Source organism: Haliotis rubra, unplaced genomic scaffold (genome assembly GCF_003918875.1).
Source record: "Haliotis rubra isolate DU_JTF1 unplaced genomic scaffold, ASM391887v1 Scf1658, whole genome shotgun sequence".
Classification (NCBI taxonomy): domain Eukaryota; kingdom Metazoa; phylum Mollusca; class Gastropoda; order Lepetellida; family Haliotidae; genus Haliotis; species Haliotis rubra.
In genome coordinates, this window is record NW_025765623.1 from 4,120 (window position 1) to 29,413 (window position 25,294).

The 25,294-nt window shown below is 38.0% G+C and overlaps 1 long non-coding RNA gene across 1 annotated transcript; it reads left to right on the top strand.

Annotated features, from left to right (window-relative positions):
* The first annotated feature begins 23,767 nt into the window (after positions 1–23,767).
* LOC124272067 lies at positions 23,768–25,014 on the top strand. The gene is made up of 3 exons (XR_006897236.1): positions 23,768–23,954; positions 24,265–24,363; positions 24,690–25,014. It is a non-coding gene; the product is annotated as an uncharacterized LOC124272067 (long non-coding RNA).
* The last annotated feature ends 280 nt before the right edge of the window (positions 25,015–25,294 follow it).

Genomic DNA, 25,294 nt, shown 5'->3' on the forward strand with positions numbered 1-25,294 from the left:
CGTTTCATCTGAAAGTACTGTATGTCGTATAAGTTTAGATGGGTTTTCTTCAAAATTTACATTCCCAGATCTGGATCTAAGAATACCATTTGGTGTCTCAGGGAAAAAAAGAATCTCAAGGCAGAACAACCAGTTGAAACTGTCAGAAAAACAATAAATGTTTTATTTAGTCTTAGCTCAAAAAATGTGAAAATTGTTTGATCAGCATTCTAGAAGTTAGTGAGTCAAAAAAGAAACATACAACTATATGGATGATATATTCTTGTTTATTGCATTGAGCGACGTAGCGAGCGTAGATTTTTACATCGGTATCAAGCTTGTAGTGACTGCAACTAAATGATGAGACTTGTTTACTGTCATTCACATTATATTGATACGTAAGTCAATCTCCAACAACAAAACAAACGTTTCCAGTAATGTATTTTCAACAACATAACCGACCGCGTCATACCAAAAGACGTTAAAATATGGTACTTGGTGGTCCCTGCCTAGCGGTCGGCATTAATTGGTACAATAAGGACTGGTTGGCTCGGAGTCAGTATAATGTGTATGAGTGGGGTATTCATGCTTCACTGCGGCATGGTATCTTAGTGGGCTAGCACTATTAAAACCAGCTTAAGTCTGGGCTAGTACAAGCAGCCGTACACACACACTCATGCACGTCGTGATATGAGCGAAATATTCTCAATCACGACCTCAAATCCAATTTCACCTCACCTTTTCAACAACATATAGCAAAATTACCAAGGACGTATTGACATACTTACATTGCTACCGAGCTCATGATGAATCTAGAAAAATTCAGTCCACCAGTAGAAACATCGAAACGTGTGTTTATATAGAGTTATATCTAGAGTTAACTCAGTGCTTCCTCTATTAGGAGGCGGGGTAGCCATTGACTTGTAGTGCAGTATGACTCCTTACTATAATATAATTTGTGTTGGTTGCACTGGCAATATTCATGCTAAATTGAGATGATCTCAGTGTCAAAGTAAATGTCAGCGAATCATAACAAGCACGTAACATGTGATTTTGCCAATCTATGAATCCTTTGAAGAAGTAATTAGCAAGTAATTAACTGCCAGTCCTATTTCGCCTTGCAGGCCACCTCTCGCCCATGTGTTCACTGATGCAATCTCTTGTGAAATTACAATGTCGGTTTGGAGAAAATCAATTTGCATGAAAAACATGTTTTTGGACCGAATTTGAGTGTCGGAATTCGGAATAGAGGGATGTCGGATTAGCGGGATGTCGGATTAGAGGGAGTTTCTTATATGATATTGTGTAGGGACAAATTCAAGACCAAATATACATGTCGGATTACAGGGAATGTCGGATTAGAGAGCGTCCACTGTAATTTTTTGGCCCGTTTGACAACTTGCGCGAACCCAACCGCCACTATCGACAGCTGTTGCCGGAGAAGCGATGGTGCGAGACAGTCATGACATAACATAACGTCACTGCCGGGAACGGCCACCTTCTATCGCATTGTCTGCCGATAGTTGTGCCTGACAAGTCATGATCAACATTAGGGTGTTACTAGATACTGGTCTTGCGCCATGTCAGCTTATATTTCAACGGTTGCAGTGTTGGAATGTTGAGATGAGGCGATAGGGTGCTGTATTTGCTATAGCCAATATCAGTATCCAGCTGCTTGTACCATGCTGTCGCAAGTGACAGTGTGAATCCAAAGCAAGTAAGCTATTTCAGTGGTCAGTGCGCCTATTCATTACACTCACTCACTCACTCACCGGATAACAGTTCAGATTTTAACACTTCCCGACCAGTTAATCCCTTACTTAAAAAAAACAGACATCAAAGGTACACCGTCTGTCCACATCCTCTGAAAGCAAAATTTCAGGTTGTTCACGTCCTGAGAATAAACCCTTCTGTAGCTTGAAATAGTTCCCTCTTTAGAAGGCTGCTGTCCCCCCTACCAGGTCTAGCTACGGCCGTTGAAAAAGTCTGGGTTGTCTTTCGTAACCATAAAACCTCTGCTCCGGACAGCATCGTGTACGGTCAGTCGCTGTGAGGAGTTGAGGCGCCGTGACAGCAAGATTGCCGACTCTCTCTCCGTTCATATCAGACGATGATACATCTTTGATTACACAGACTCGCTGCAATGGCGTATAAGGTAATATTCTCCAGGTTTTAAGTATTTGACGTTGAAGATTTTACGTTCATTAATTGTTCCATTTCGTATCCACGATGGCTTACTCAACCGCAACCATCGTTTACTATGGGATATGACACAGCCTGAAACAGTTTGCGTGTCACCTTTTTTCGTGGTATTGGAAAGACTTCCTCCCGTATTCCCCCTTATATTTCATTCTACTCAAATCATATCACCTGAACATATATTCCTCATCTGATAAGGATGAGTTTTAACATGTTTCTTTAATTGTTTTTCTGAAAGACACATCCAACTTCTGAAAATGGCACTCAAAGAAATGTTTCCTTATCATTAAAATCTAGGGGGGATACGGACGGAAATCTTACTAATTGGTGGATACGTTGATGAGTAGTTTGTTTTCCCGTATAAATATATTTGTTATTGTAACTATCAAAATTACTTCGGCACTAACATTTAAACATCTGTGTGTTCAGAATACAGGTTGTGTATATGTTGAATAAGAACATGTCTGTATTCAAAAAACATGTTGATATATAAAACGAACATTTTTTTAAATAATTGAAGGCAAGTATTATGGATGACAACCTTATTACATTGTATATTTTATAACGTATAGAGTATTCCTTGCCCCTCTGGCAGGTGAATTGTAACCATGAGTCTGCACTTACATATACCTGCAACACTGTTTTTAACCTAAAGCCTGTATGCCACTCTCTTATTTGTTATCTCTGTTATAGCTTTTTTCACCAGAAAATCATAGATTTGCCTCCAAATGATCACTAATATCTGATGATAAACATATATACAGAGAGAGAGTGAAGAATGTTTATCCAATAAAACCTACACATGCCATTTTCTTCTTGACATTCATCAAATTATTCCACAAGTAAAACCTTATACAACAATATATCTTTTTTTTATTTTTCTTGCTTAAAACATCTTTATGTACCTGATTTTTGTTGACTTCACTCTTAAAAAGGTGTATGTATATAATATTACTGGGTTGTGAATATATTCAAACTTTTTTTGTCACTAAATTGGTCTTTACACTTTGAATTAATGACACTTGGTCCATTTTGGGAATGGACTGGGACACTCACACAGAAAATATACTATCTATTCATACTTAGAATATCAGTAAAATCACTCCAGCGTTGTGTAGAAAAATGCACTTTAAACAAAGGGAAATGTGAGGCAGTGCGTGGACATTAGAGCAGTTTTGTAAAGTGTTTTTTAAGATAACAATACAGTCCTTTATCCATTTTTCTTCGAGTTAAAAAGTTTTACTTTGTCCATTTACCTTATGTTAAGTAGTGCATGTTCAACATATTTCCTTCAAAATACACCAAATGGAATTGGGAGTGGTTATTAATCAAAGCACTTTGACAAATAAAGATAGGTTATAATGTGTCTGGGTTTAACTGCCTCTTAACAAATATAACATGATCAAATGATAAATTTGAGTTTTGCCACTTGGACTGGCCCTATTCAACAATAACTCCATCTCAGTTTATTGCTAAAATCTGAATATCAAATTGCACTTAATGCCCATTTCTGTATACCAGTGACTTTCCCAAACATGTACTTGCATGTTTCTCTCAAGTTACAAATACATTTTGTCTCCAAATGTTATATGTTGCTGAATCAAATCTTGTCTTATAATATCAGACATTTCTTTAACAAAATGGACCAACATTGATTAAGCAGGATGAATACTGAAATATTTCGATATCAATGATTAAATATTTCGGAGCAGAAATAAGAAAGTAGGCTTGTTATGATGACCAGAGATTTCAAGATTCATAGTTATGTATTTGTGTAGAGGTAAGCATGTTGACAAAAGGCTTTGTTCTTTATCCATGTTGTGAAGCTACAAATTGATTGGAGGACAAAATAGGTTTACATCTGGTGATATTGACAATGTCTTGAATAATAATAGTGGTTACAAAATCTCGTTTGTGCATAATAAAAATGTATAGCCTCAACACTCACTCTAAGAAAAGTGTATCTGTGTCACAGATCAAAAACGATCCGTGAAGATCCGGGGTAGAATAGGTTTTCAGCAACCCATGTGCTTGCCATAAAAAGGTGACTATCTTGTCGTAAGAGGCGACTAACGGGATCAGGTGGTCAGTTTCGCTGACTTGGTTATCACATGTCATCGGTTCCAAATTGCGCAGATTGATGCTCATGCTGTTGAACACTGGATTGTCTGGTCCAGACTCGATTATTTACAGACCGTCGCCATATAGCTGGAATATTGCTGAGTGCGGCGTAAAACTAAACTCACTCACTCACAGATCAAAAACAACAGAAAGACAAAGATACAATCAACCATTATATTTATGTTTTCAGAAACACCCAAAAGTTAGCAATATTTTAGGTACATTGATTAAGTATAGTCTTAAACCGTGTTAAGCAATATTTCAGCAATATCACGGTGGTGGATACCCAAAATGGGCGTTTCACTTAGCAGTAATAAATACCCATGTGGGCAATCTAAACTAGGTCATTGGCATATTAAACAAAAAAATTTACACACCTGCTACACAACCGCACTGAAAATCTTGAACAAAGACACATAGCAGGTTGTGTCACAGATCAAAAACAACTAAAAAGACTAAGAGACAATCAACAATTATGTTTATGTTTTCACAAACACCCAAAAGTGAGTAATATTTTGGGACATGTTGCAAGTTTTATTGATTGATGTGGTCTTAAATCGTGTTAAGCAATATTTCAGCCATATCACGGTGATGGATACCAAAAATCGGCTTTTCACTTAGCAGTAAGAAATACCCATGTGGGCAATCTAAACTAGGTCACAGTGTTCACGAATGGTGTTTCAAGGTAACAGGACATAGGGTCCTGTAAGTTTAAGATGTTTGTCTGACCCATTAAAAATTCACAGGACCCATAGAATAAAATTAAACACACATTTCAGATTTAACATTTCTTATAATTGGCATTGAAATTATTAACAAACATAAGAAAAATTAAGATAAAATAAACAGCAAACAAATGTCACATGTCACATATAACAACTTCAGTCAAAGTCATTGTGAAATATACAGTTGGACACTGGGGCCGGTGGGTTGTAGACTTCTATCAGATCGTTGGCGAGTCTGCCGGATTTGTCAGAGGGTCAGACACTATTCGCGAACACTGAGGTCATTGGTATATTAACAAAAGTTTTTACACATCTGCTACACAATCGCACTGAATATCTTGAACAAAGATTTTAAACACAGTCAGATTCTAGATAATCTCCATCTTTGACACTTGATGGTTCTGATATGAAACTTTGATGTCACTACAGCAAAGCATCGCCTCTTCAATGTCATCAGATTCTGCTTCATGGCACTTGATGGAATTCAGAAATGTTTTTAAAGAATCTCCCTCTGCTGTGAGGTGCAATGACTTCCCAGTGTCTGCACATTTCATAGTGAATTTTGATTTTAATTGCTCTACAATGTTAGCAGACTTCTGTCGCATATGACACTTTTCACATTTGTAGGTGGCTGATGCAGGTTTGACATCCATACTATTGTGGCAATTAGAGCACATCAATGCTTTTAACACTTGCACACTTTCGATTGTGCCTGTTGCTGCAGGTACAAATGATTCCATAACAGAGATGTTGCAGTCAACTTCCGTCACTTCCCTTATTTTTGTTCCTGGCGTGGTTGTCAAATAGCGTTCGCCACCAAACTGTTTAACTGCAACATTTTCAAAGCTGAAAGAATGCCCTTCAGACACTTGGCTAACAAGTCATTCCCACAGTACAAGTGGGACACAACCTGTTGAGTCACACACAAGGACCTTTTTCATAGTCTTTAGGCTTCCATATATCACAACTTCTTTTTCATTCAGTGTACACCCAATCTTGGCTGTAATGTTGACCTTAAACAATATGAAAGAGATGTTTTAATATAATACATCAATCACTGGCACAAACTCATAATCATATTTCAATGGCAGTTGCAATAAATGTGTGATAAAATCTGAAATCTGTATCTGATCATTTAGTTCAAGGCATATGATACCAGTAATTTAAGTAATGTTATTAATTATCAGTAGCTGTTATCAAAATGATTTTAGTTGACTAAATCATCTTTTGGCTCTGCAACCCCCTCCACACACACACACATATTTGAGATGATTTTCAATTGTCTATCAAATGTATGTATTTACTGATATGAGTTAATGTGTTATCATACATAATGTGTTTTATATTTTAACTGTTCATTAACATAAACATGTTATCATACAATATTCAATATATTTTATAAGATTTGTTGTGCATTGCTATGGACAAAGCCAGAACTAGACCCATTAAAATCTACTTCCTGTCCTGTTTAGTTACTGATTGCAATCATCTAAACATTTAGATTATTCCAAAATTATGAACATGTTAAAACTGATGAAATAGCCAATTCTGTTACATGGGCATAGATACAGTTTAACATATGTTTATGTGTTAAAAATAGTTTAGATTCTAGAACATGTAGAAACAAGCATGTCAATTAATTTCACTGAAGAGGTGTGTGGATTTAAAAGACAGTTGGGGGCATGTATCAAGAATCACTCCTATACACATAACGTTTCGATTTGTTTCTTTCTCACAATGTCACTCAGTACAGGTCAAATTAATCCCTTTTTATGGTGTTAAGAGTCACTGAATTTGTGCGTTGATGTCCTTAGCAATGATCTGACTCGCATTGGTGTCCTCACAGGTGATGATGTCTTTGTTGACGTCCTTCACATTCTGAAATTTGAAAGGAAGGTTGTCCAGGTATTCCAGCTTAGCCTCGGATCCAAACCTTAGATCCATCTTGGAGACATTCATCCTATTTGGCAAGGCTTGGCAGTTTGTGACCTTGACTGGGCTTCTGCAATAACATAAAAACAAATGTTTCTGTGATTTCTTCGCACTGTCAGGTCTCGTTTTGTACATAAGAAGTTCAACCCTATCAACACTACATAGGCGGATCCAGAGGATGGGTGCGCATCCCCCTTTTGTCCTGAAAATTTATTAAATGACCATTGAAACTCTCGTGAAAATGAGGCACCCATGAAGGGCCACCTCCTCGTGGTGGGTGCTGGGTAACGCTAAGCGCCCTTCAACCCCCCGTTGTGGACCCGGGGGGATATTTGGTCCACCAACCCGTTTGCCGTGGGTTGCGCCCCTGTGTCGGTGGAGGACGGGAGGCTGGTGGTTGAGGGCATTGGTTCCAGGATTAGCGTTCCTTTGCCCAACACACCACTTCGCCCCTTACTTCACCTAGACGGGTGGTAGAACTGGCCCGGTTCTATCAATCGGCTGGTCACGCCAAGCCCTGTGTATAGACTATATCTATATATGTCATTGCACAAATTACATTTGGAATTGTTTTAATTTCGGGCTTACTTGTTTATCTAAAACGTTTGTGATTTTGAATTATTATGTTATGAACTGTGCCTAGAGTCTTATGCCCAGAAGGCGGTGGCTCATGGGCCAATCTGGTGGAACTATTAATCTTTTAATTCTTCTGCTCGAGTATATCATCCGGGTATCCTTGGTGCTGCAAGTTGGAAATCCACTTGGTTTTAGCATTGTCCTTGTGATACTCCGTGGTGGGTGGGGAGCTCGGATGATGAATTCTAAAAAACTAAACATGGCTTATGAAACCCCCATAAAAAAAGACCAAGCGTACACTTGACACTGATCCTGTTGAGACTGACCATAGACTGCCCAACTCACTTGATTATTGGCCACGTTTTCTTCTACTTGAAACTGTTGACTTGACACCATTGAAATTGAATCCTTTTGCCGTCTCGAAGGGTATACAAGGTATTGCCGGTGATGTTAAGAACATTAAGCGGTTACGTTCTGGTGCTCTACTTCTTGAGTGTGCGAAAAGACATCAAGCCACGAACCTTCTGAGCACGAAAACCTTTGTCGGTATTCCGGTCACGGTCACTGCTCACAAAACACTCAACACGAGCAAAGGCATTGTCAGAGATCGTGACAGATTGATTGCTGACATGTCAGAACTGACATAGTGTCTGAAATGAAGGACCAAGGCGTGCTTTATGTCAAACGTTTTACAACTCGGAAAAACAATGCAACTTTCAAAACTAATACATATCTGTTTTCCTTTTCATGCCCAAATGCTCCCAAATCACTGAAGGCAGGTTATTGTAACGTCCAAGTTGACACCTACATCCCTAACCCGCTCAGGTGTTTTAAATGCCAGAAATATGGACATGGTGTAAATACTTGCACATTGTCTGTTGTGTGTGCTCACTGTGGTGAGAAGACACACACAACAGAAGATTGTACCAGTGATTTTAAAAAATGCACCAACTGCTCAGGCGAACATTCCTCCTTCTCCAAAGATTGTCCTATTTGGAAAGAACAAATGCAAATTAACAAGATCAAATTTACCCAAAACATTAGCTTTTCCGAAGCCAAAAAAACTTGTAAAGAGTTCTGACCTTAAGGAAACATATGCTTCAGTAACCGCAACACCATCTGAGTCAAGCTCTAAAGTGCCCAAATTGTCCACAAGCTGTCAAACAAATTTGACTTGGGTCAAAAGCGATTCTCCGGAGCTCTTGTACCCTGCAATGTCTTCTCAAACTACAGACTCACTTCCTGTTATGTCTGAAAAGCAGTCAGCGTCATCTTCTGGTAAACAGTCTCAGTCGAGTTCAAAGTCTCAATCGTCATCTACTGGTCAACAAACTGGTAAAGCCAAAAATAAACCTAAACCTGATTCCTCAAAAGCACAAAGTGGAAGACCCCCCAAAGGGTCAGAAAACAGAATACAGTTGTACAACAAATATGGATCTCTTGATGAGAGAACTAGGGCACACAGCCTGTCGCCCACCAAACAAGTGCGAGGTAGATCCCCCATAAATCCCCCCAAGAGATAGGTTATCAGAATAATATCATACAGTGGAATTGCAGAGGACTAAAGACTAACTTCAGTGAATTGCAACTATTAGTCCAAGATTATACACCATCAGCAATCTGTCTGCAGGAGACATATTTAAAACCGACGGACACTTTTGACTTACGCCATTTCAACGCGTATCATTATTTTTCACCTCCGGGTGACAGGGCCATTGGCGGATCTTCCATCCTCATCAGGCAGAATATTATCCATAGCCCTGTTTCACTTACTACTGGTCTACAGGCTGTTGCCGTTCGACTCACTTTTCATGTTTGCAGCACATTATGCTCTTTGTATATCACCGTCTTCAGCTCTTCAGAAGAGTGAACTTCAAAAATCTATATGACCAACTCCCACAACCCTGTATTATTATGGGAGATTTAAATGGCCACAACCCACTCTGGGGTGGTACAAATACTAATGCTAAAGGTAAACTATTGGAAGAGTTCTGTTCAGATAATGATTTATGCATATATAATGACGGTTCCAACACCTATTTACATCCTGGCACGGGAACTTATTCAGCTCTAGATCTATCAATTACAGACCCAGACCTATTGAATGAATTTGAATGGTCAGTCCACAATGATCTTTGTGGAAGTGACCATTTCCCAACAATATTAAAGCCTGTGAACCCATCTGATAATACCCCATCCTCTAGATGGAACTTTAAAAAAGCTAACTGGAATTTATATCAAACTCTCTGTTGTAACAGACTTCAACCTGCACTGTTTATAGATGTTCCTGATGCAATAAAAAATGTCTCTGATGAACTCAATAAAGTAGCTGATGAGTGTATACCCAAATCCTCTGCAATTCCACACATCCGAAAATCATGGTTTAACGCTGAATGCAAACAGGCTAGGACGGCACGGAAGAAAGCTGAGAATTACTTCCGTCGCCATCCTATGGTCCATAATTTGAATAAATTTAAAATGTTAAATGCTAAGGCACGGCGTACCTTCAAGCAAAATAAACGTCAATCCTGGCGAAATTATGTATCAAAAATAAATTCACGAACGCCGATATCAAAAGTATGGAATATGATCCAGAAAATAAAAGGTAAGGGTTCTAAATCTAGCATTCAGCATCTTAAAGATGGAGACGAATTATTAACTAGTAAATCTGATATTGCAAATAAACTTGGAGAAACTTTGGCCAAACACTCTTCCTCATCGAATTATTTACCTCAATTCCAAAATTATAAAAATCAACAGGAAAAGAAACCTGTTAATTTGAATTCAGATAATGGGGAAGATTACAATCAACTATTTTCTATTCATGAGCTTCGTACTGCTCTTGACCAGGCTCATGATACTGCTGCAGGGGCTGATAACATACATTATCAGCTTCTAAAACACCTACCAGAATCATTTTTGATATTATTTGGACATCTGGAAAATTTCCTGCTTCTTGGCGGGATGCTATTATTGTTCCCGTCCCTAAACCTGGACGTGACCATACTGATCCTTCGAATTATCGACCGATTTCACTAACAAGCTGTGTTTGCTAGACCATGGAACGCATGATAAATAATCGACTTGTTTGGTACTTGGAAACCAATAACCTTATAACAGATATCCAGTGTGGTTTCCGTAAAAATAGAAGTACGATCGATCATTTAGTGCGTTTAGAATCCTTTGTTAAAAATGCCATTATTCAAAAACAACATGTAGTGTCGATCTTTTTCGATTTAGAAAAAGAATATGACACTACTTGGAAACATGGGATTTTAAGAGATTTACACGATTTGGGTTTGCGAGGTCGTTTGCCTCACTTCATATCCAAGTTTTTAACTGACAGGCAATTTTAAGTCCGCGTGGGTTCTACCCTGTCTGATCATTACGCAAACATCCACTTTTATTAGAAATTATTGAATTGTACAATGAACTTGCTACTGGCCAATGCGACATCGTCTTTTGTTGGTTACCCAGCCACGTTGGCATTTCTGGGAATACAATGGCCGATCTTGCTGCTAAGGCAGCACTCAACAAATCTGTGACACCACTTCTAATTCCATACTCTGATTACAAAACCAGCATTAGAACATACATCCGCGATCTAATGCAGAAGAAGTGGGACACCCAAGTAGGTATTAATAAATTACATGCAATAAAACCCTACATTGGTTACACCTACTTGGGTTGTCAGTCCAGATTTGAAGAGGTCATTATGCGGCGATGTCGCATTGGCCATACTAGATATACCCATGAATATTTGCTTAAAGGCGAAGATCCTCCGTTTTGCATCCCTTGTGATGAAAGAATCACAGTCAAGCATGTCTTGCTTGACTGCATTGAATATTCCATCACAAGGGATATCTATTTCAAATCCAAAACTCTGAAGGATCTTTTTAATAATGTCAGTTCTCATTTAATTATTGCATTTTAAAAAAAATAGATTTGTAAAGTGATTTGTAAATATATATATATTTTATTATTGGTAGTTTAGATTAGCAACTGAGATTGTTAGTGGCTGTATCCTCAAAGGGGGTTGAAGTATTGTAAAATTATTGTCCTCCTGAGAGGGTACGTAAGTCCCAAAACATTTAGTCAATCTAAGTGTACCTGCTTTTTAATCGTAGAATAAGTGTGTTTTTAATTTATGGCTAGATTTCTCTTCTGTCGCCAATGGCTGAAGGGATGGTGTAAATCCAGCTAGGGTCCATGCAGGTAGCAAAGGCACTGTGATCTACCTTCAGTTGTTGGCGATCTATAGCCCATTTTTAGATTGTGTTGTCCCCTATGGTTAAAATGTTTTAGATTCAATTACTAGTTTTACATATATATATCTGTGATACTCTAGTTGCTTTACTGTCCTTCGATGACAGGTTTTATAATATATACATATTCCATTACAATGTAAAATGTTCTCGTCACGATATGGCTGAAATATTGCCGATGTGACGTTAAGTATTAACTCACTCACTCACTCTGATCATTACAATCAGGATCAGGGTGTCCCACAAGGCAGTATTTTGTCTGTAACACTTTTTAGCATAAAGATAAATAGTTTGTCCAAGGTTTTAAATAATTCAATCGATGGGTCGCTGTTTGTGGATGATTTTAATATTTCTTGTCGTGGTAAAAATATGCATACTATTCAACGGCAACTGCAATTGTGTTTAAACAAAATAAATAAATGGTGTCTTGAAAACGGCTTTAAATTTTCTAAATCAAAAACTAATTGTATACACTTCTGTCGAAAATATAAGCCACATAAGGACCCAGAACTAAATTTATATGGCACTCCCATCAAGGTTGTAAAGGAGGCCAAGTTCTTAGGTCTCATTTTCGACTCCCATTTAACTTTTCTTCCGCATATCAAATCTCTTAAAACTAAATGCCTGAAGGCACTCGATTTATTGAAAGTCGTGTCTAATTCAAGGTGGGGAAGGGATCAAGCTACGCTCCTACACCTTTACAGATCACTGGTCCGCTCGAAGCTTGATTACGCCTCTATCGTATATGGTGGGGCCTGTAAAAGCAACCTCAAACTACTTGATTCTATCCATCACCAGGGTCTAAGACTTTGTCTTGGGTCTTTCAGAACCTCTCCATTGACAGTCTCTACGTTGAGGCCGATGAGCCATCTTTAAAACTTCGCCGTATCAAATTGTCCCTACAATATATCACAAAGTTATATTCTAATGAATCCAATCCTGCTCACACTTGCGTTTTTAATCCTCTTTATGAGGATTTGTATAATAAAAGACCTTCACTTGTTCCACCTCTTGGTTTAAGAATCCAACAATATATTTCTGCTGCCGGCATTGAGCTGGACAATATATCTCCTTCCCGTCTTCTTTCTTCTCCTCCTTGGCAATTGGTGAGGCCAGAAGTTGACTTAACATTAACCACATTTAAAAAATCAGAAACTAATGATCTACAGTATAAACAAGAATTTAGTCAATTAAGAAATAAATATAATGCCTATAAATCCGTATATACAGATGGATCCAAGGATGGTGGCGCGGTTGCTTGTGCCACTGTCATTGGGTCCAAAACAATATCTTCCAGACTACCCAATGACAGTTCAATTTTCACAGCAGAAGCAAACGCAATACTAACAGCTCTTAAATATATTAATAAACACCGTAAATATAAACAATACATCATCTTTTCAGATTCTCTTTCGTGTCTTCAGGCTATTAAAAATATTTCTTGCAAACATCCACTTTTATTAGAAATTATTGAATTGTACAATGAACTTGCTACTGGCCAATGCGACATCATCTTTCGTTGGTTACCCAGCCACGTTGGCATTTCTGGGAACACAATGGCTGATATTGCTGCTAAGGCAGCACTCAACAAATCTGTGACACCACTTCTGATCCCATACTCTGATTACAAAGCTGCTATAAGATCTTATATCCGTGATCTGATGCAAAAGAAGTGGGACACCCAAGTGGGTATCAATAAATTACATGCAATAAAACCCTATATCGGTTACACTTACTTGGGTTGTCAGTCCAGATTTGAAGAGGTCATTATGCGACGATGTCGTATTGGACACACTAGATATACGCATGAGTACCTATTAAAAGGTGAGGATCCTCCGTTTTGTATCCCTTGTGCTGAACGAATCACAGTCAAGCATGTCTTGCTTGACTGTGTTGAGTACTCCATCACAAGGGATATCTATTTCAAATCCCGAACTATGAAGGATCTTTTTACTAATATAAGTCATCATTTAATTATTGACTTTTTAAAAGAATTAAATTTGTTAACAGATTTGTAAATAGCTAAATATTTTATGATTGGAAGTCTGAATTAGTAACATAGATTGTTAGTGGCTGTATCCTCGAGGGGGGTTAAAGTACTGTAAAATTATTGTCCTCCTGAGAGGGTACGTAAGTCCCAAAACATTCAAAGTAAATTTCAACTTTCCGTTTTTTAATCGTAGAATATTTGTAATTTTAATGTATGGCTAGATATGTCTTAATTGCTAACGGCTGAGGGGATGATATAAATCCAGCTAGGGCCCATGCAGGAAGCAAATGTACTGTAAGTCCCCATGGTCCCTAGTATGGTGATCTACCTTCATTTGTTAGCGATCTATAGCCCATTTTTAGATTGTGTTGTCCCCTATGGTTAAAATGTTTTAGATTCAATTACTAGTTTTACATATATATATCTGTGATACTCTAGTTGCTTTACTGTCCTTCGATGACAGGTTTTATAATATATACATATTCCATTACAATGTAAAATGTTCTCGTCACGATATGGCTGAAATATTGCCGATGTGACGTTCAATATTAACTCACTCACTCACTCACTCACTCACTCGTGAAAATGAAGTGTGCAGCTGTCCTTTCTCAAAAAGCTGTATCTGGCCATGTACTAGTGATGTGAATTAATATTTCATTGCAAAGGTACTCTTACAACCATTCCACAAATGTATAATAGTTGAACTTTTTTTTTAAATCACTCAATTGTTGTTGTCCAATAACCATGAGTGACATTGAATCGGGCATGGTAGCTATATGTGATGAAATGGCAAGAAGATTTACAAAATGTAACGACCAAAATGAATTATGCCAGTTACTTAATGTACATACATATTCATCAAAACATATAACTGCTTATGAATTATGTTCTACAAGTAAACCCATACCTTCAACTGAATACAAACTAAAAACACATGAAATACAGTACAGGTTATTATTCAAGCAGTGGAAAGGAACATTATTATACTTTATCTTGCAAAATATTGCATATGATTATGAAAGTTAAGGACTCTTTTCAGTTTTCTGAATGGCAAACAGCAGTTTGATCTGTGGTTGCAAATAGACTTGATTTACCTTTGTTTTTCTGCAAGTTTGAATGCACTGTGCACTTTTTCATTAAATATGACCATTTCCCTGTAGTCATCATTTGTTTGTAGCACCGCATTGAAGTACTTGAAATTCCTTCTGCTCAATTTGACAGGTGAGGTTTTCTGGATATATCCAGAGTAAATGTTTCCGTCTCCCTTCTCCGCCTCATCGTGGCTTCTTTTTTTCCCTTGTTTACCTTCCATAATGGAAATCTGAAACAGAAACAGAATTTCAAGGTTGCATCATTTACCCTCTCTGACAAATATTACCACTCCCTAATGTAGAAATGTTTTGCTTGTGGAACTATGCCCAATGTTGGGCCAGTTCCTGAAATTTGCATTATCCAGCTTCAACATTTTGTACATTACTTTGCTAATTTCATTTTGACATAAGGGTGGGAGCATTGTTTATCCAAGCCGACTTGATCCAGTTCTACTAACTGCTAAATTGGAGGAACTTGATTCCATCTGCAATAGGTGAATGTTGATTTTTTGTGTGTAATACAAACATCTAATTCACATTTTGCATAAAACTGAGTTTTATTGTCATTTAGTTAAGATATCTGAAGTAAATTTTGTTCAGTTATTTATTAATTTAGTTAAATATTCATGCTTTCTATATATGGAGGATAATGAATAATTTTATGACCTGTGAAAGCCAATTGATCAGATGTCAGTAAAGGATGCATTTCATAACTGTTGGTTATTTCAACTTTTGACAAAATGAATGCATTTTGTAAAGTCATATCTGCACTAACTATTTTTATTCAAAGTAGGGGTTCATGAGTCGCTACCACCACACAAAATGACTGTATTACCCAAATTTTCTAACGTTAGTAAATAAACGTGTCATCTGGCGGCCATATGAACAACGTTTGAAATCTACGTATCATCTGGCTGTCATATTTACACACGTTTAAATAGGTGTTTAAATAGTTGAACATTCAACCCTGTATTTACATGGGTTTCACAGGTGTGGAAATCTGGCCATTGTTTTCGTGTTTTCTAACATGTGCAATAAACGTAAATGTTGTGAATGAAGGACATGGATTTCAGTACCCTTGAAATCTTGTATGACCAGGGTTAGGTTTGTCATATATTTAATACACGCGTAAATATTTGGTAATGTCTAAATGGAATGTAGCCAATTGGACACTAGATTAACATATGTCAATGGTTCGCTAATATAACTGTAACACCGGGCTCGTTAGCGCGTCCGACCACGCCATAATGCACTGAGATAACTAGAAACACATGGTGAAGTGATACCCATGATTGAACACCTACACTTTAAAGGGCTACACAGACTATTAACGTGTGCGCCTTTCTTGCCCCACACATAATGTCTATTTAGTGTCTTGCACACGACGCAGACCTTTAGGTTTCAAACTATTCACACGAGGCAGACCTTTTTTCCTTTGACGTTCGCCGAACTGATTGGTGTTTGTTAAGTGGCTTAAACATGAGATTTCTTGATTGACTAATTAACTAATTGAATACTGATCAATCAGATATCACCTATATGAGTAGGTATTCTCCTACATTGGATCGTGTTCAGAATGACAGCTGTCACTTAATGAGATGAGTTTGACGGTATGGGGGCCACTGGCCCATTATACAGGTACGAAATACAGCGTAAAACATAATGAAGCGCCTGAAATATATATTATACATGTGACTGTAGAAAACGTGATCGTAACTTAAATCCTAGGAATACATACTTTCCAAGGAATGATAATACATTGGTATTTTCAGATGCAATCAACTGTTGAGAAATTTTAATTATGACGGAAATATATGTATATTAACAAGCAGGAATAATAGAGCGTCTCACCATCATAAAATGGACACACTAAACAAAGGTGATATTCCGATTCTATGTTCCTAACTACACACAAAGGACATAACATTTCTTCTCAATTTAAACCTTAAACTTATGGCTACAGTATCGGAGAGATACACGACAGGTAAACTTCAAAGCTTGCCTCGTGTTTTATAGAACGGTACAAAGTTAGTTTATTATACTTATGGAAACCTTCAAACCAGCGTTACTCATCTATGTCTATACACCTCTGCTTGAAAGACGACATGAACCGAATTATAATACCAACATCCTGATTTCTCTACATTTACCCAAATCCATAATCAAACAATAATGCTTTAACGTTTCATGCCCACCAACTCAAAAACTTAATCATAATACTATGAACAGTGTAATGTAACATCTGAATTTTACAGAGTTGCATATATGTAAATAAATTTTAAAAACTGTATATATCGGATTTCATTTTGAATGTACATGTGTACCAGTCTATAAGCAAGGTAGACCGATAGACCTAACGAGCTGATCACTCAGGCATAAAATCCTGATTGGCCGGATTAGTAGAGAAGAGAAAAACATAGTTAAAACTGGCTTAACACTACTGGTCAAATGCACATAACGCAGACCTAATTTTCCCCTCGCAGAGCTGGAAGGTTTGCTTCATGAGCATAAAGCGTCTGTTTAAAAGGTTCATATATCGGCTCCATGGGTGAGCATTGGTCCTTCTGTTTTCTTTAGTAAATGCCGTTTCTTGTCCGGCAGGAGTTAGCATGCTGTGTATTAAGTGTAGGATGATTGATAATAAATAGTTTCCTTGTAAGATGGATGTTATCGGTTATTAAAGTGGTTCTTTATCTCGTTAAACAAAGGTAGATTTTGTTATGTTTTGTTTTGTTTTGTTGTGTTGTGTGTGTGTATGCTTCTGTCTGTTTGTGTGAGAGAAAAAGTGGGAGAGAAAGAGAGAGGGGATAAGTATTACTGGTTGGGCTGCTAAGCCTTTCTGGTCAGTAGGTTATATCGTTTGTTATGGAAAATAGATTACATTTTAAATAACTGACCTTATGTAATCTGATACTGACATAGAAGGCAGAAACTGGTTATAGCAATAAAAACACAGACAGTTGTATCCACAAAGACTTAAACCGTCAGGTCCCCAAATATATTACACCATTGTATGATTATGGTAGCTGCACAAATATTGTTACCTATATTTTCAAATTAATAATGACAATGTATGAATGATTTTCGTAGCAAAATACTCTTGTAAAAGCGTTAACATGAACATACTTAGTATAACCTCTTTTTTATTCGGATTTCAGACATTTTGCGTACAGACGTTTTCTCAAATTTCAGTTACCCGCCGGAATTTACCCCAAACCTATTTTGACAATAGATATTTTGGTTCATGTCTAGGGTCGAAAATAGAAAATGATAGTGAGTGCAATTAGTTCATTAGCTTAAATAACAAAGCAGGTTAATATCGTGCATCAGTAGGGGAAAAGTAATCCGTTCAGCACAGACAATAGCATTCCTAAGAGAACAAAAGCATTCCTGACGAATACAATAGCATTCCAGACGAATACAATAGACATTCCAGAGAAGTAATCCTCAAAAATCCTCATTCGAATGAGGATTCATCCTAATCCGTTCAGCACAGACAGTAGCATTCCTAAGAGAACAAAAGCATTCCTGACGAATACAATAGCATTCCAGACGAATACAATAGACATTCCAGAGAAGTAATCCTCAAAAATCCTCATTCGAATGAGGATTCATCCTTATATAACAAACATTCCAGAGGAATGAGTCAAACTATTTAACGATATCATTCCACAAGTTCCTCCAACGAATACAATAGCATTCCACAAGTGCACCTTTTAACGTCCTTAAAACTAGGCAAACTATTTAACCTTGGCATTCCACAAAGTGCTCTTTAACGCAAAGTATGCAAACTATTAAACGATAGCATTACACAGATACATAGAGAATCTCACCCGAGTGTCTTTTGATATCAAATATATCACCACGAGTTGATAAAGTAACAAATATCCGAGGCTTGCCGAGGATATTTTTACTTTTATCAACGAGTGTTGATATATTTGATATCAGAAGACACGAGGGTGAGATTCTATTTATCATCCAAAATCATTCTTCATTAGTTTTCAATGAAAAATGTACATCTCTGAACACAGTACTGCCATTAGATTTGCAGTGCAGCGATGTCATAGCATTGTGACGTCATCAAGTTCATGACGTCATAGCATTGTCAGGGCATTGTGCAAAATCTACTGTCAAAACGATATCTCCTAGGAGATATCGTCTGATCTCACACAAGCGATATCTCCTGTGGAACACAGTTTTGGATGATAAATCCTGAGTCAACTGAAACCGTTCAAACGATATGCGGTGAACAACCAAGTTATACATTAACCTTTGAGCAGCTCGTTACCTTATATATAGTGTTTTTTTCAGATCTATGATAGAAGGTAAAGGTTAACTTTATGAAACGTGCTCATTCATAGAGTTTGGAATGTATCAAATAAATGAATGAATAAATGAATGAACGAGACGTTGCTTTGAAAAACTTGAAATGCTCGCTGAAGCATATACGCAGAGAATCAATGTTCCCGTACGCTCTCGAAATTGATCGCCAAAACGCAGAAACAGGCAAAGTAACGCGTTCGGTTTTACCTCATAACGCCTTAGCAGTTGCGTTCGAGCGAATGTTTTACGGTTCATGGTCTATGAAATGGAATTGTAATGCATCAATAACATCGCATCATAGTAAAGTACAACACCTTTAAGTGTGATGGCACATTTTGTCCACCCATGTAACACTTGTTACTCAATGGAACACAATAAATGAATGAAACTTACCTAAAGTTGAACATAACAGGGTTTGCATATGCACTCCGTTATCGTCTTTAGACAGCTCATGTTCATTTTTTTCAAAAATGGTAGCGTTAACACCTGTAGTTCCACCATACACTTGATATTTAACACTGTCTCTTCCTAGTTGTTTCCTTAAATATTTCCAGATTGTCCTCTCCTCTCTTCCTCTTCACTATCTTCTCTTTCTTTCTCCTTTGCTTAATTGTTTTCTCTTCCATTGTCTTCTGTTCTTTCTTAATTGCTTTCCCTCTCTGTCTTATCTCTTTCAGTCTTTTCAGTTTCTGTTCTCTCTTGAACTTTTCGCAATAGGATTTAATTATCGGTTGATTTTCTAGTATCTCTATTTGACGATCCGACAAAGTAGGAGTCTGTTTTTTGCTAAATGTTTGGTTTACTTTCCTTAATCCTAGAACAATATATAACAAGTTTTATGGATAACAACTTCTTTATTTTCGTGAGTGCGACGTTTCGATACAGATTCTTGTACCGTTGTCAAGCAAGAGTGATACATGAAGTGTAGGAGCTGCATATATATACTGTATATAACAATGAAACAACATAATAGACAAAGGAAACAACATAATTGCCATGATTGGCTAAGCAGTAAGCTGATGAAGCCAGTAAGTACATAACGGATAGTGAATGGAAGCCAGAGATGTAGTTACAATGAGATGTTTATACAATGGATGCGATGTTTATACAATAGACTGGGCTTGGTGGAGGAGTGGATCATAAGCAGATGGAATGACCACATCAAAGCCAACCCCAATCATCAAATAGAGTGGTCCGACATCACCATTCTCGCCAACAACCAAACGGACTTCACTAAACGCAAGCTCACAGAAGCCATTCACATCAAACGCCACAAGCCTACCATCAACCGTGACCAAGGATACTTCATTCCATCTGCTTATGATCCACTCCTCCACCAAGCCCAGTCTATTGTATAAACATCGCATCCATTGTATAAACATCTCATTGTAACTACATCTCTGGCTTCCATTCACTATCCTTTATGTACTTACTGGCTTCATCAGCTTACTGCTTAGCCAATCATGGCAATTATGTTGTTTCCTTTGTCTATTATGTTGTTTCATTGTTATATACAGTATATATATGCAGCTCCTACACTTCATGTATCACTCTTGCTTGACAACGGTACAAGAATCTGTATCGAAACGTCGCACTCACGAAAATAAAGAAGTTGTTATCCATAAAACTTGTTATATATTGTACGTCTCAACTTCTAAAATGCCACTCAAACAAGTAATCCTAGAACGTTCAAAACATCTTCCATCCCTCCAGCATGAAACTGTTCAAATGTACAGAATATTCATAACACACTCACATCACCTTTGATACAGTATTTACCATTTTGTGGTAAATGTAGGTGAATGAGTTTATGGGCAGAGGGTGGACTTCTTTGCAAAAAGAAAGTCACCTAGGTTAACAAAGTGTGGTCACCGCCCATGACCAAGGTTTTGATATTTGTCATGCCAACGTCAGCAAGACTTGATATCGCTTATGTAAATGTACCTAACTTCTTGAAACGTAGACATTTTCCTTTTTGTCTTGAAGAATACGCCCCACCATGACTTGTAGTTTTCATTGAAATCTATGTCACCATTCTCGTTTTTAAAGCTGAGACTGTGAGATATATAAGATGTTATAACATCATATTGATCAAACGGTATGGCTTATCTAACTATTTCACCTTCTGTTTCGGGATACGATTTCGCTGTAGTTAAAGCAAACCATAGTATATCTTTTTGTTCTTCACATATTTCGTTCGATAATTTGAGAAATACCTTTGGATTTATTTTTTCAAAACTTGTGGAACATCAAAATTATAATTATCCTTTTTCATTGTACGAGACACTTCAATTTTGCCCTTTGCAAAATTGTTCTGTCACTCTAAAAGTAGATTTATTAACATGGGAGATCGAAATTTCGGATGAAAATTTTACTAGAATTTATCTCTCACCAAATGAATTTAAGGATATCTACTTAGGTTTGCTACAGTTTCAATTTGACCAAATTGTTCAATACGTTGTGAATGCTTAGAGGTAAGTACACCTTTAGCAAATGTTCATCTTGTCACGTAAATATGTTATCGTTATATCTGCAAAAGTAAGTTATCTATGCACGATGTTAGTGAACTATATGCCAAAGATATATTGAACTCGCTGTATCGCTAGTTATTTGTGTCTGAAATCAAGCTTAAATTACTGTTGTATGAACTAGATACTCTTATTTAATCATCATGAAATTTTATCAAAAAACTTTGTGCAACATCCATATTTTAGTTTGCAATATTCATCTGTTTGAATGTATTTTGGATTGTGTGTCATACACCTACAGCTTGCTACCTGATGCGGAACCCAGCAGTCACATGGTTAGGTCGGCTAGCGGGCCCTTTAAGGATGTTTCACACCAGTTGACGGGCGAGCCCTTTAACTACAGCTTGCTACCTGGTACGGAACCCAGCAGTCACATGGTTAGGTCGGCTAGCGCACCCTTTAAGGATGTTTCACACCAGTTGACCAGTGAGCCCTTTAAGCAGTAGGTGGTCTGTCTCACACCAGTCGCGCGAGCTCTTTAAGCATCATTTAGTCTGTCTCACTCCAGTCGCGAGGCTCCTTTAACCAGTCTGTCTCACATCCACCGCTCCCTCCCAAACCATAGTATTTTTTCCCAACTACCAAGTCTTTACTAGAATGCTAAAGCCTTCCAATTTAAGTAAGTCTACATTTCCCACCGCCTCCCTGACGCTACAAGAGTGACAGCAGTGATACTGCCCCAGTTGGTGCATGTCTCAGCAAAGTCACACGGATGTCATGAGCACCTGACATTTCTGATCTTAGGTCACGTCAGATACGTGCTTCGCATGATAATGATTTTGCGAACGTGTCTTAATTGTCATTGGTTGAAAATGATTTGTGCGAATGTGCATTAATTACTATTGGATGAAATGATGTTTACGAAACATGCATTAATTGTCATTGTCAACACTCAGTTGGTATAATATATTTAAATAAAAGCGAAGCGAAGTCCTATTCACCATTGTTTGCTAACCATGATCGTTGTAGTGCTGGTGCTTGGTCTGTTGACCACTGGTGCAAACTGTATTTCGCTGTTTAGTGAAATGTGTGAACCAGTGGCAAAATTGCTAAGATGTAGACCCATAAGTGGTCAGCTGTTAGAGCATGTCACAGGCGCAGAATATGGTCTCACCACAGTCATTCAACTTCAAGGCATTACTGATCGACTAAGAATTGATCTAAAAAAATTCCCGAAACTCGAAGTAAGTGTTATTTTATATCAACATTGACATGTGTAGCTGTAATTATTCTAATAGTGTTTGTTTGCAAGCTGCTTTAAACATCGGAGTATTATATCTTGCTCATAACATTAGATTTATGTTATCAATAATAATTAAAAGTAATCATTGATATCTCTTTACAGAAAATCATTGGAGGAAAAGCTTCATGCAACAGTTTGCTCGGTGGTGAAAAGACGATCATTTTCGTCAAGGGAAAACAATGTATCGGTGAGTATTTTCTTTTACTCATTTATTGATTTATTTATTTATTTACATGGTATAAGACGGTTTTATTTCTAACTAGATTTTTTATTCTCTCAAAGTGTGCGAGTTGAGTGTCGCTCACTTTGTGCCTATATTCCTGCTTGCCGTTACTGCTCTGTAAATAATTAAGTCCGTTGCCACAATTCATGACGATCAACAGCATGAGCATCAGGCTGTGCATTTAGGAATCGATCACACACATCAAACAAGTCAGTGAGCGTAAAGCTCAACTCATTCACTTATATTTCTGAACAATGTTTAGTTATGCTTGAAACTAATTTTGTTAGTTACGTTTGAAACTAATTCTTGTTACCATTTCCAGTCCAGATGTCTTCATCAGCCTCGACCACAACGCTCTCTCCGACACCCTCTACCTTTCCTGCAACACCCACTACTCTTCCTTTAACATCTACTGAAAAACCTACTCCAACACCCACTACCTTTCCTGCAACACACACTATCCTTCCTTTAACATCCACTACTCTACCTTCTACTCCAACACCTGCTACCATTCCATCAACACCCACTACCCTTCCTGTAACACCTACTAGTTTTCCTATAGCATCCACTACTCCACCTTCAATACCTACTCCAACACCTGCTACCCTTCCACCAACTACCTTTCCTGTAACACCTACTAGTTTTCCTATAGTATCCTCTCCAACACACACTACCTTTTTTTCCAAACCTACTACCCTCCCCCCCCAGCATTTACCTTCTCCACATCCGTTCAAACATCCACCCACAACATTTCTACAGGTATTATTTTAGGCATATTTTTTGCAAGCATTAGTTTGATCGTTATTTTAATCATTCTTGTCCGTGTTTATAAGAAATGGTGTAAATTTCAAATCAGTGATCAGAATATAAAAAATGGAATTCTTTTTAAACGATTGGAAAGTAAACATAAAGAATCAACGAATATTGAAATGAAAATGTACGAGGAGGAAGAAATATGATTTTAAGTAAACATAAAGAATCAACGAATATTGAAATGAAAATGTACGAGGAGGAAGAAATATGATTTTTTTTTTGTAGTACACCTATTCCTTTCACCCACCCTGCACAGGTCCCTTTGAGAGACACAGCCGAGTTAAGGATGGTGACGATGCTACTGATCTTGTTGACGTTGAAGATGTTGACGCTCGCCATGGTGACAACAACCTCGGTAAGTACCAGTGAGCATCATAACTCATAAGCAACGTGGTGTGAATGTACATACCGAACCAACTTGCTATATCATCACCTTTGAGCTTTTGGAGTGAGTGAGTGAGTGAGTGAGTTAAGGTTTACACCTCACCAAGGAATATTCCAGCTATATGGAGGTGGTCTGTGGACCGCGCAATACGGCGTATTGATCTGCACAGTTGGGAACTGATGACATGTGTCACCCATGAGTTGCTGAAGGCATTCTACCCTGAACCTTCACGCGTCTTTGTATTTGAGCATGTTATGAAACTGTACCCTTGAGTTTTGTATTATATTTTATTTCAGTCCACGTGGTTACTGCGCTGCTGTCACTGGTGGTTCTGTTCATACTTATCGTCGCAGGTGTGGTGTCGAGACGACATATCCTGAGATACATTAACCAGATCCGTTCTTATCTACGTATCCGCCGCCTCAGACGTTATCTGAACAGACCTCACACTTCACCACCAAGTTCACCATCACGTCGAGTCCCTGCCCGCTCTCAGGAGCAAACACGTCATTGCTCTCCATCCAGTCAGTCCTCTCAGACGTACCAGATGCAAGTAGATGGACGTCGAGTTCCTGTCCACTCTCGATCACGTCATGGCTCTCCATCCAGTCAGACTTCCCAACTGCAACAGGAGCAATCACGTCATGGCTCTCCATCCAGTCAGACTTCCCAACTGCAACAGGAGCAATCACGTCATGGCTCTCCACCCAGTCAGACTTCCCAACTGCAACAGGAGCAATCACGTCATGGCTCTCCATCCAGTCAGACTTCCCAACTGCAACAGGAGCAATCACGTCATGGCTCTCCATCCAGTCAGACTTCCCAACTGCAAGAAGTCACTGACCGCTCTCAGGAGGAAACCACTACTACATCACGTGACCACTCTCAGGAGCGCACAAGT